Below are 12,993 nucleotides of genomic sequence, written 5' to 3'. Positions count from 1 at the left end.
TCTATACATTGCCAGAAACTGCAGTCAGGCATGTTGCTTTGACGTAACGTAATCCAAGCTATAAGAAAAAAAACCTCCTGAACTCGTTCTATGTTTTTTAAAAAATAAAAAGCTAATGGCCTCCACACAATGTGAGCTTTGTCCTATGGTGTGAAGGTCATTATTATTTTGCGTGTCCCTTAATGCCAAGTTTAACATAACGCCATCCTAAATAGGCTCACCCTGCGGCCTCCATTAAGTAGGTCCTGAGAGGAGAGAGGGGCCATGGGCAGAGCTAGGCGGGAAGTATAAAAACAGTCTGCAGGAGGGAGCAGCAATGAGGAAAACAAGCATTGGCATGGCCAATAGATTTTGCATTTGGGACCTTATAAGTATTTAGTTATTCAGCACAATATACTTGGTGCAACAACATCAACTGATGCATGGCTAAACACTTATAAGGTCCCAAAGGTGAGACCTATTGGATATGCCAATGCTCGTTTTCGAGTGGTTAGTAGGCTAACATGGTGTAAAACAATTAACTCTGCTTTAGAGCTTTTTGTTTAAAAGACCTACGTTCTAAAAAAAAGTTTTCAAAAATGGGCGGTACTGTAGCCTCAAACTATATTTATATATATAGTTACAGTGAGTTTTGATGGCCTGGTTGCCTTCTCCGCACCTCTCCCTATGCCAACCGCCTAGTGTCGAAATGGCAAGTTCTTCTGCTAATGGATGTCGGGGAGCAGTGCTTTAAATCGGCCGGAACTCACCGGCACTTCTAAATTTGTGGCGCTTGAGTACCGGAACTTCTCTTTGTCCAAAGAGAGTACCGGTACTCATGGGGCCGTAAATCAAGTTCCGTGAAATTGGCATTAAACAAAAATGAGCGCCTCACAGCTGACAACGAGTGGGACCTTTTTCGTGAAGTACTCGGATCGAGTGCTAATCTCTCCTTGTGAAATGTCCTAATTGAGCGGCAGCCCGCGGTATTCATTCGGAGCTGGCAGGAAGTTTGGGAGGGGCCCGAGTCACACTGTGATTACAGACACGGTGTCCACTCAGGCTCTGTTGAGACAATGTGGGCAGGGCCTGCTAACAGGCATATCTCCTGACTCTTGGAAGCGAAGGCAGGAAGGTAGTGACAGTGACGCTGTAGGCTCAGCCCTGGGAATCAAGGTTTAGCAATGTGGGCAGCAGCTAATTATGCCGGGATTATTCTTCTGTTAACAGACAGGAAATGTCTCTTTCAAAAGTAATTCTCTTTTTTCCTGAAAAAAATATACGCGGATTGTCTAATTTTGTGTACGTGGAATGTTTTGGTTTTAGAATGCATACAATACTATTTCACGTGTAGTGTCTATGCCCTAGACTAGAGGATGCTAAGGAATGCTGGCTATGTGTGCGCAATGCAATGTGTATTTTTGGTGTTACGCCTACACAGAGTAAGATCATTCCCTTGTTCTACTCTGAAGGCTGTTTGATATTGAGTACAGATGAAGGCTGGTCGCCGAGTTGCTGGCTGTGCGAACAGAATAACTCGATGTTCACCATTTAAGCTCATTGTGTGATTCTGGGCAACTTGCTTTAGCTAACTGTGCCCCAACTCTTACGTGAAGCTTAATAACGGGCTAGGCATATGTACAAGCACTGTGCTTGAACACATCTTTACTTAGCGTTTGTAGTTAACTATTTGTGAGTTTCAGTAATTGCTGGGCCTTGTCTCAATGGTTTGCAGGCTTCCAGATGCATTTCCCAGGTACTTTCAAGTTGTGCATGAGTTTATTGCATATGGCGGACCACAAATGGGTGTTCTTGTTGCATTATTGTGGTTTTCCAGTCATTCCATACGTGTTTTTGTTGTTGTTCGTATACAGCTATGTTGCAAGTGAAGTGTTAGTCATCCTATCATACACTACAGCTTAGCCCTCCAAGTTATGGGACGACGTGGCTGCTCTTTCCTATGAGTGTTTTGCACGGGATTGCCTTCTGTATTATTCTCGCTACCCAATAGACTTTCATTTGTGTCTAAATTGACCTTTTAACAACTCCTCCCATTGGAAGGTGAAGCGCGTGGCAATGGGGAATGAGCTGGAATGGGGTGACATTGTTTTTGTGCTGTTGGCTGCAGAATCAGGGCTGTCTGTGTGGCTAAAGCTAGTTTATATACAATGTACCAAGGCTTATAAACAACGACAGTCACAAATGCTATTTAAATGCATTGTACACTTACATGCTGCTTATGACATTACAAAAAACACAGTTGATGGACAGAATGTAGAACAATGTCATACATTCACCCCAGTACAATGATCTGGGCCTAAATCCATCGTTTTTTTGCACTCCACACCACCCTGGGTTAGACACTGGCTATATGCAAATCAGCTCTGACCCTGTGCCTCATGGGAACAGTCCAGTCCGAACTACCAAGCCGTGTCTTTCCCAGACCGGAATCAAGCATCCAAGGACTGGTTTCTGGCTATCAGCCTTCATCAGCCTGGATAGCTTGACTCCAGTGGTGTGGAGAGCCTGGGACTCACGTCTGAGCATACCCAGCCCACTCGGGGTGAAAATTGCAAAAAACACAGTTGATGGACAGAATGTAGAACAATGTCATACATTCACCCCAGTACAATGATCTGGGCCTAAATCCATCGTTTTTTTGCACTCCACACCACCCTGGGTTAGACACTGGCTATATGCAAATCAGCTCTGACCCTGTGCCTCATGGGAACAGTCCAGTCCGAACTACCAAGCCATGTCTTTCCCAGACCGGAATCAAGCATCCAAGGACCGGTTTCTGGCTATCAGCCTTCATCAGCCTGGATAGCTTGACTCCAGTGGTGTGGAGAGCCTGGGACTCACGTCTGAGCATACCCAGCCCACTCGATGGATTTAGGCCCAGATCATTGTACTGGGGTGAATGTATGACATTGTTCTACATTCTGTCCCTCAACTGTGTTTTTTGCTTATGACATTACAGTTTGTCTTATGTGCTTTCCCAATGTTAGGAAAAAAGTAGCAACTAGCATTGACAAACCAAATAAGCCCCACTGTAGTGACCTATTGGCTTTGTCAAAGTTTTTTTTGCCACATAATGCAGCATCCCAGATGCAGCACAAAGTGGCAAAAGTTTTTAAAAAAAACGTTAATGGGGCACCTTATATGATTTTGTAGAAGTGCCCGCCACAGCATGTGCTCGCCTACAAAATTATGCAGTCATTTTTTTTTCTTTTTAGTTACTGATCCAGGTTGGATTGGTAACTAAAAATAAAATAAAAATGCAAAAAAGTGTTTTTTTCTTTTAAAAGCAAGCAGGAGGGGGGAGAATGGAAGCAACATAGAGAAGGACAGTGGAACCGTCAAAGCAACAGAGAGGGTGTGGCTTAAAGGCTAGAGCGGCCAACTTTGAAGCAAAGGAACCAGGTTCGAGTCTTGCCGGGACACTCAAGCATCCCGTGATTCTGAAAAAAATCACTTTATCTACCTGTGCTTAAAACTGAATTTGTCTGTCTGTAATGCAAGTGGTGCTCATGTAAAGCGCTCGGTTACCTTCGGGTCGAGTTTGCGCTATATAAAACTGCAAAAAAAAAAAAATAATAATAATAATGTAAGCGCTTCTAAAACACATGTACTAAATGCCCTGGGTGTGTGCACAGATGTCCCTGTGCGTGTTCTTGCATGAGTGAGTGTTGTCTGCAGTGTCCAGCACTGCAGATATATAGTTTGAAACCCAACAAGCCCTGCATTACCACACTCTGCTCATGAAGCTCATGTGAAAGGGTGCGCTTGTAGCTTGTGCAAGGCCACTCTCTCTTCAGTGCAGATCTACTTTCTCAGCAGTGTCTCAACACAATTGCATTTTGTTTTTTACAGGCCGTTTTGGGTTAATGGAGGGGCTCTGGGAAGGGTAGAGGTGGGTGAACTAACAAATTAACAAGGCTATACCAGTCAGAGCCGAACTAGGAAGTCTGGCTTGGCCTTAAAAACTCATACATAAGTTGAGCCCTGAAAACATTACTTTTGAAATAAAAGTGTATTTGTTTCATATGGAAGCATTTCACCTTGGTGCATAAGCTTATATTACAGCATTGAGAGGAGTTTGTGCTCCCACCATGAGGACGATGCCATTAGTGATCTAGGAAACAAGTCCCTATTCAGGTCTAAATCGTATATGGTCTATTTTCATTTCATGAATAAAAGCGACATTATAGTGTATTAAATCTAACACAAGATTTGATTGCACCGCACACATCTGGAACTTGTGCATTTGAATATACTATCATAGGTGCTAACAAAGAAAATGGAGGCTTGGTGAGATAAAACATTTGTCTGCTATCTCACAATTTGGTCAGGTGGGGAAGCTGGGATTAATCCCAGAATTTCTGCTATCACATTGTGCAATTCAGCCTCTAGATGGCTTCGTCTTTCTTTCTCTTCTGTATTGCAATTGAGGTCAATATTTAGTCTTAATTCTTTGCACATGAGATTAGTTTGGTTAGCAGGCACATGCACTATCACAGTTCAGTTTATTTTTGGCTTGAGGATGCTAGAGAGCCTGGAACAGAGCTAGACCCAGGCATCCTAGCTCAAGCTTTCAGCAGCTTGCCCGACTCCAGAAAGAGGGAATCAAACTTTACAGTAAGTAAGGAGCTTTGAGGCAAAGCTCTGCTGCATAGGAGGGACTGGGTGATGTCTGCTAAGTGGCAATGAGATAAGAGGGTTAACCATAGTTAAACTTTTCCAAAAAATGTTAAGAAAAATATCTTATGCAAGTCATATGTGCACCATGAGAAGCCCACTTTAATGATAAATGTACCCTTTTGTACGTATAAGGGAAATGGAATAATCAAAATATACCAGAAATGCTTTCATATCATTATGCACATCTGCACACCAATTAAATCTCAATCACATTAAATGTGTGCCCCTAGCCAGATCCCTTTGCACTGCCCATCGACCCGCCCCCAAAGCCCCACCCCCTAGTCCACGTCTCAATTTGGTGAGTATCTGCACTTATTTTTTTACATTTAAAGCACTGTCGGGGAGTGTTCGTGTGTGAGATGGAAGGGGCGGGCGGGGCTGTTTGCTTACTACTTAAAGCATGTCTGCCGAGACCCCGCTAAAGTGTAAGAGACAAATCACGTGCGAACCTGCGCCTCGCGCCCCGGGGCGATGTATATTTGCCTATTCTATTGATGTCTCTAACTCAATTACCAGGGAAGCCCTCGTTTTGAAAATAAATAGAGGCAGACTTCCGGTGGAAGCAAGCGCCCTTAAAAGCTTCTGTGTGTGTGAGATATGCAACAAGAGACCCCCAGAGGCAACCCAGCATCTCATGCCCCTGTGAAGCTGCGCCTGTCACTGACTCATGAATCAATACTGATCTGATGCTGTGCGTTACATTACATGTGCACTACGCTCGGCAGATAATCTGATCGATAAATATTGCAAGCTGCAAGACCTATTGAGAGGTCATGTTTACTTCACAGCCTGGGATGCCAGGGGATTATGGGTCATTCTGGGGAGATTCATGGGGTCATTCATGGGGAGAGGTGTGGCGCCGCGGCCAGGGCGACTGACGCTGGAATCTGGGGACCACGGTTCGATCCCCGGCTCCGGCGGCAGATTAGCCCAGCACCATGTGACTCTGGGCAATAGCTCGCTTAATCTTCCCGACGGCCCCCCAGCGCCTAGAGACCCTTACGGGTGATTGTGCGCTTTACAAATGTGGACTTTACTTTATTCTAGCTCCTTTGTAATAGTTACTGGAAAACAACTGTAACAATATATTTTTAAAACTCGACAACAGGCTTGACCCCCCCTCTCCCCAAATGAATTCTTAGGAACTCTCAAAAGAATATCTATACAGTGATTCAAATTCCTCAAAAGGCTCTTATCTGAAAGCAGTTATACAAAATATATGGAAGAAGTTAGACATTTACATTTTAATATTTGTAGAACAGTAGGAAACAATGCACCCATTAACTGAAAGCCTAAAATCCTCAAGACGTGCTATGGCACCTTCGATATAATGGCTCAGTGAGTTAAGCATGCTCTCTGTTGACATCTGTTCCAAGCTGCAGATCACAAGCTTGAATTCTAGCAGGCGTGGCTCAGCCTCGCATCCTTCCTAGGTTAATGAAATGTCTGTCATTACCTACAATGTACCTTCATTAAAGTTTAAATCTGACGCGATATGGCTTGAAATCGAACACGTGAGTGACAACTGCACGGCTGAGCAGCGAGCGTTTAACTCTCATCTTAGCGCCTTGACACTGTTTACATATGGACATTATAACTGCAATACCTATTTCATGAGATATGTTACCTCTTACTTGGTTGTAAACTGGAGACAGCAATGTCTCTCTATATTCCAATTTCGTAAAAGTGTACTTTAGAGAAAAAAAATTGTTGGTAAACATCATCACGAACGCTATATGTTTTTAATTCTAGTAATGGAACGCTTTTTTATACCAATAATGCATCATAATAATGTCACTCTTGTATGCGTTCCTCATTCTTTGAACATAAAGATGCGATGGAAATAAAAGATCGTAGATGCTACAATTGTTAAGAATAACTTTCGAGTTTTATTTCAGAAGCAACACTTTGTTGCTTAGTGCCGAAGGTGGTCACCAAAGCCCAGCTAAAGACCAAAGAGAGTTGGAGAGGGGATACTGTGGGGGCCTTACCTGCAGTCAGCATCTTCTTCCCACGGGTGGGTGGAGGGGCAGAGGGAGGGAGCCTGGCAGTGAGGGCGAGCAGACTGGCAGTGGGAGAGAGATGACAGTGTCTATAGGGGACGGACAAGAGTCATTAAGGATTTAGGTGAGGCCTGGAGAGAGAGGGAGGGGAGAGAACATACTGGCAGCGACGGAAGAGACTTGGCGTCTGCCTTCTGCTGTGTACTGAGAAATCAACAGCTGATCTTCTGCTCGGAGGATGGGGGAGGGCTTCTAAGGTGAGGAGGGAGGGGGAAAGCAAAAATCATAAAGGGGCAGCCATGGAAGAGAAATTTAAGGTGGGCGTGACATTGCCTGACCGATGCACCCATTGGGAGAATCCCGAATGCTTGTTTAAGCGCGAAGGTGGGGGGAGGGGCAGAGGCAGGGAGCAAGCAAGAGGAAAGACAGATGGCGCTGAAGGCTGGCAGTTCGCGCGTGCACGCTTGCGTGAAAGCAAGCTTGTCGCCAGCCAGCAGCACTATGAAAACTCACCTACTAAAGTCTCTCCGACTCAGCGAGACCTAAAAACAAGGCGATAGCTATGAAAACGTAGGCAAAGCAAGGAGAAAGGAGTGGGAATGAGGGAAAAGCATGGAGAAAGCACTCAAAAAACGGGAGAAAAGGAATGAGAAAGAAGTGAAAAATTAGCGAAAGGCAAGAAGAAAGCAGTCAGAAAACGGGGGGAAATTGGTGAAAAATGAGGTGGAAAAACAGGGAGAAAGCACTCAGAAAATGGTGAAAAAGCAAGGAGGAGACAGGAACAGAAGCGATGCAGCAGCGCATGGAAAGCTGGGCCTGGGACCTGCTCAATGAGGTTGCACTGCGACCTCCATTAAGTAGGTTCTAGGAGAAGGGAGGGATGCTGGGAGGCGGTGGGCGGGGCTAGGCGGGATGTTATGTGGCCCTCAATGTGTTAGAATACATTTTACTCTGTTGGCATAAACCAGGCCGTCTGTCCAACTTGAAATTGGGTGGGTGGACTAAGAGTTTGACAGAAAAGGTAAGCTCTAAATTGGCCCTTTATTCTGGTTTGTTTTAACTTTATCATATCTACATAATATGGTGCATTTGTCTTCTCCATTTTCAAACACCCCGCTCAACAAAACAGAACTTTCAAATTCTCTAATAATATGCTAACATTTATTGGACCACTCGAAAGTTGGGAGGAGGATCTGCACTAATTATTATAGTTTGAATCTGCTTTACTTGTATTATTTAACTATTGTTCAACAGAGCAGTACAGTCTAATCTTTATTAGGTCTGGCTGAAGAGAGCTTTAGTTCCCGATGGCAGCCTAATGCCCGTATAACAAAAAGTTTTCTGCAAATCAGAGAGAGGTGTTCTAAGTTTATTCATTCTTCTCTTGCAGACACCACGGTTCCTTGTGTTCCCTACAAAGAGCTCCAGCTGACTTCCAAAGAAGCTTCATCAATGGGTATGGTCAGAGGGTTCAGGCACCGTGGTAGCTGTCGCTGCTCCAGGCAGAGATGCTCACCTCGAGGCATCCAGTTGCACGGGAGGATACAGTCCCATCCATTGGGTTCTCCCCAACCCTTTTCATGCAGTTGCACAAGTCAGTGAAGGGATATGTTCGGAACGAGGTAGATGATAGATTATTTGTCCAGAGACAGCTAACAGGTTACTATCCAGTACAGATCCTCACTTAGGGAGGTTTCCTCTATTGTAGCTATGTGAGCAGATGAGGTCATAACTCTGGGGTAGAATGGTGCCTCCTTCACCTCCTCTATACACACTATTTTGCTGTAGGTGCCTCACTGTCAAAAACATGTACTTCAGAGAGAGGGGACTGAGCATCGGAGACAAGGGACTAGAAGAACAAAGACCTATTGCTGTCGAACACATAGGGAGAGATTCCAAGAAAACAGCAGGCCAGGGAAAATGGTGTTTGTTCATTGATGAACATGTCACTAGTGGACCACATAGACGGAGGCGCCAGCAGTTGCAAGATCTTCTCAACTGTCAAGCATTTCACCTCACCCTTTGTCAACATCCCCCACCACATCTGCAGCCTGGGATCATCACTAATCAGCATCAACCTTACCCACTTCATCAAGTCCACCACTTTCCTGGATGAATGGAAACTTGAAGAAATCAACGCCATCCTCATGAAGTCCATAGCTGACCCCAATCAACTAGGCAACCTCTGACCTATCTCCCTGACCGCCTATCCAGCCAAAGTGATTGAGAAGGCCATCAATAAGCAACTCACAGTCCACCTCGAGTTTCACCATCTTCTAGACTACATTCAATCAGGATTTCTAAAGAACAACAGCACTCATCACGGCCACCAACAACATAACATTTGAACCATCCTGGACCAAGGAGAAACTGCTTCCGTCGTCCTGCTCTACTTCTCTGCTGCCTTCAACACTGTCTCCCACAACACCCTCATCAGTAGACTCCAAGAGATTGACATACAAAAATTAGTTCTAAATTTCAGATCTGCTCCTTGCTCGCGGAAAAATCCCAAAGGGTCAAGCTGCCACCCTTCACATCGGAGACCAAGAAACTGATATGTGGAGTCCCACTGGGGTTGATCCACAGCCCCCACCCTTTACTACATATACATGACATCGCTCGCCAACATCATCCGATCACAAGACATCACCGTCATCTCCTACGCCAATGACACCCAAGTTATCCTCTCCCCGACTGACAAGACAACCACCACCAGAACTAACTTCATCTACTGCATGGCCATGGTAGCAGACTGGATTTGAACTAACTGCCTGGCGCTCAACTCTGACAAGACTGGTGGCTGTCAGATCTAGGACCTACACCCACACACCAATCAAGAAATCTTGGGATCATCCTAGATGACAAGCTCAACATGATGGCTCAAGTGAATGCAGTGAGCACCTACTGCTTCCACATCCTATGACTGCTACAAAGGATTTTCAAATGGCTGCCTCAGAACACCAGACGGATCGTCACGCAAGTACTGATCACCAGTAGGCTGAACTCCCAACACTCTCTACGTCGGAATCTCCAAACAACTCCTACACATTCTCCAGATCATCCAGAATGCATGCAAAAAGCTCATACTCTACCTCCCATGCTGCACCCACATCATACAGCATCTCAGAAAGCTACACTGCCTTCCTATTCACAAGTGCAGCCAATTCAGCCTTCTCACGCATACATACAAAGCCCTACACAACACAGGACCAGAATACCTAAACAGCTGTATACACTCACCACCCACCCAGACACCTACAATCTGTCTCACTCGTGCCCCACATCCACAAAAAGCTAAACAGGTCATCTATTCTCCTACATTGCACCAAGACATGGAACGACCTCCCTAAGCACATCAGAGCTTCCTCCTCACTTCTATCTCCCTACGAGCAATACATTGATTGTTTTCCATCCTTTGTAAAAATGATGTTAAGATATCCATCAAACTTAAAACATGGTACTAGCCTTAATAGTCTTAAATATCCTTAAGACAGCCATCAATGGCCATAGATTACCTCAACAAAACCAATGGATTTTCTATGTGCCTGTATGACTAAAATATATTGCAGCTTTAAAAAATGGTTTATATTTTTCACATTAGTGCCCTATGGAACATTCTCACTATGGCCACCTCAAGCAAAACTATTTCACCTAAGAAAAACAAATGAAATGCATTATTCTAAATCCCTTATATATTAAATACCTTTATCAGAAGTACCTTTTGTGCACAGAGGCGCACTACAGAGTACATTAATTTTGTAGAAAGTGAATCGTATGGTGTCACTAACAGGCATTATACTGATCCATTCATTATATTGAGACATTGATAATTCAGTGTCAAGTCAATCTCCAGTTACAATGATCCAATTAATAGCAAGAGACAGAATTTTAGGAGGGTAACTGTGAATAAGGTGGATGTTTTTCACAAAGGTGTTTGGAGTGGACAAGAGTGAAGCTCAAGTTGCCTATGATGTCCCTTGGAGCTCCTCATTAACTCTTTTACTCTGGTGGGTGAACTGGTCACATCCACTGCTCTTCACCCAACAGGCGAGGGGGGATTAGGGTGAGCCTCCAATCCTTACACCGGAGGCTTTAATCGATTTCAGCACTAATGGAGCCTCATGCAGATTTGCTTCACTGTCATTTTCTGCCTCCTCCTGCCCCCATCAATGAGGTCACCAAGCCATTAGCTGACTAGAGGTCCTCAATAGTAACAGGTAAGCGGTGTCCTGCACTTCCTGTGGGATTTTGCTCTCGCATCTTCCTGCCTCCCACTCAGGGCATCCTGAAAGATGGAAGAGGCATCTCTGGCAAGAGTAGGGTTTACCCTTTCCTGCAATGCCTCTCCAAAAGAAATACTTCTCAGAACCGCATCTAGGATGTAATCCCAGTGCAGGGATCCCCACTAAACACCAGGGATGTTTTTTTCCCCAGGACTCTATGCACCCCACCACACAGGCGCGGTGCGTCCATTGGGGCGTGGGTGCGTAGCCCCCCCGCTCGCAGCTCCTTCGGGTCTTTGAACTTAAGTAAACTGATTCAGTTAAGTAACTTAAGTAAACTGATTCAGTTCTTAAAAGTAAACTGATTCAGTTGAACTTAAGTAAACTGATTCAGTTTACTTAAGTTCAAAGACCCGAGGGAGAACCGACAATCATGTCAGTCAGCATGACGTCGGACCGCCCGGTCTGGCGTCATGTTGACTGACATGATTGTCAGACCAGTGGGGGGCAACAGGCAGCAGCACAACACAAGTGCGCATGAGTGGGGACGGAGGGCGAATTTTCGCACCGTTCCCACGCATGCGCACTTGTGTTTTCCCCTTTTTGCGCACGCCCATTAGGAGTAATGGGCGTGCTGCGGGCGAAGAATAGCCATGCCCTGGCACTGCTGGCAGCGCCAGGACTGGCCGAGAGGGGTTATAGGCACCAACGGAGAACGGACTCAGGGAGGCGTGGACCTGCTCAGGACCTCAGGTAGGTGTAGGATTTTTAAAATTAATATTAATACCCCCCCCTCCTTCCCCACGACGACACCCCCCGCGTGACACCCCCCCGTCCCCCGCGACAATCGCCCCCCCCCGAAGCCGCAACTGCAGTACACATGGCTGCTCACCCCTGCATTGGAACTAGTTGTGTCCATTTCCCTCAATAGATGACGTGTTTCCACTAATCACGCAGGCTCCTGCTGGTGCTAGAATGTGTATTTCCTAAAGTTTATCAGCTCCCACACCACCGAGCAACGAGGGCTTTCTCCTGCAAGCCAGCGCTATCTCTTTATATGTGCCCAAACAACCCGTGTTCGCTCTTAAAGACGACACCTTGCCACAGAAAACACACTGCTTCGCCATTACAAACAAATAAACCATAATTGTGACAGCGGGTGAATTGTCGAGGGAGAGCCACAGATACCTTCTCCGAATGACAGACGCAGAAACTATTTATTAACAGCCCGTGCGTCACTTAAAGCATATTGGCTTAGTCACGAGTGCAGTGATCGATGGGGCCCTCATAAAACGGGCATGGTAGCTGTGCAGGGTGTCAGAGAAATCGCACTGCGTGCCCTGTTCACCTCCAGTGAGCACAGAGAAATAACACCTTGCTGTAGTCCAGGAATTGAGAGATGTCGGCATGAATCACAGGGAATCTCTCAATTGCAAGGATCTACCTTCTAATGTATTCCTGATGAGACAACCTCTCTAATTATGTTGTGACACATTCCGTAGGCACTAGTCAATTGTTTTAGACAGACAAAATGTGATTTGGCGTATTAGCTCGTTAATAAAGGGAGATGGGATTTTAGAAGTTAGTTGTCCACAATATGGCCTCCTGCGCGCACAAGCAGAGATGCAGCTCGCTCCACCGGCGGCGGTCTCATTAGGACGAGAAGTAGGTTTACCAGTAGTAAACTAGGGTGTCAGAGAAGCCAGGAGAACTTGTCAGCTAATTAGAATGTGCTTGTTGTAATTGTCACCGCACGTTTTTTATGCAGATCTGGTGCCAGAAAGGTGCAATCTGGCTCGGTTTTCATCTGTTGAATTTAACATGTCACATGCGTAGAGCGGCTCCATCTGTAACTGGTAAACCCCCTGCGTGTAGACGTGGTGTTAGGCCAAAGTGCTGAGGACATATTAAAGCTGGTTTCTTGACCTTGTCTTTTTTCATCCGGTTATTACAGCCATGTGGTGATTTCTCTCATCACGTTTATGTGCCTTCGCCATTCTCAAGGCATGCTTCACGAGGCAGTAGCCTCTGTGGGATCCGCAATGTACCTCACTGGGGGTGGAGAGGGTGACTGGCCATCATTATAA

At 45.5% G+C, this 12,993-nt stretch overlaps 1 protein-coding gene across 1 annotated transcript in view; it reads right to left on the bottom strand.

Moving 5' to 3' along the window:
* The window catches only part of LOC144753941 (E3 ubiquitin-protein ligase TRIM39-like), a 170,737-nt gene that overhangs the window by 375 nt on the left and 157,369 nt on the right, over positions 1-12,993 (bottom strand). The gene's annotated exons all lie outside the window — the stretch shown is intronic.

Source organism: Lissotriton helveticus, chromosome 5_1, assembly GCF_964261635.1.
Source record: "Lissotriton helveticus chromosome 5_1, aLisHel1.1, whole genome shotgun sequence".
In the NCBI taxonomy this organism is placed as follows: domain Eukaryota; kingdom Metazoa; phylum Chordata; class Amphibia; order Caudata; family Salamandridae; genus Lissotriton; species Lissotriton helveticus.
Note: the sequence above shows the minus strand (reverse complement) of the source record. Positions and strands in the feature narration are given on the sequence as shown.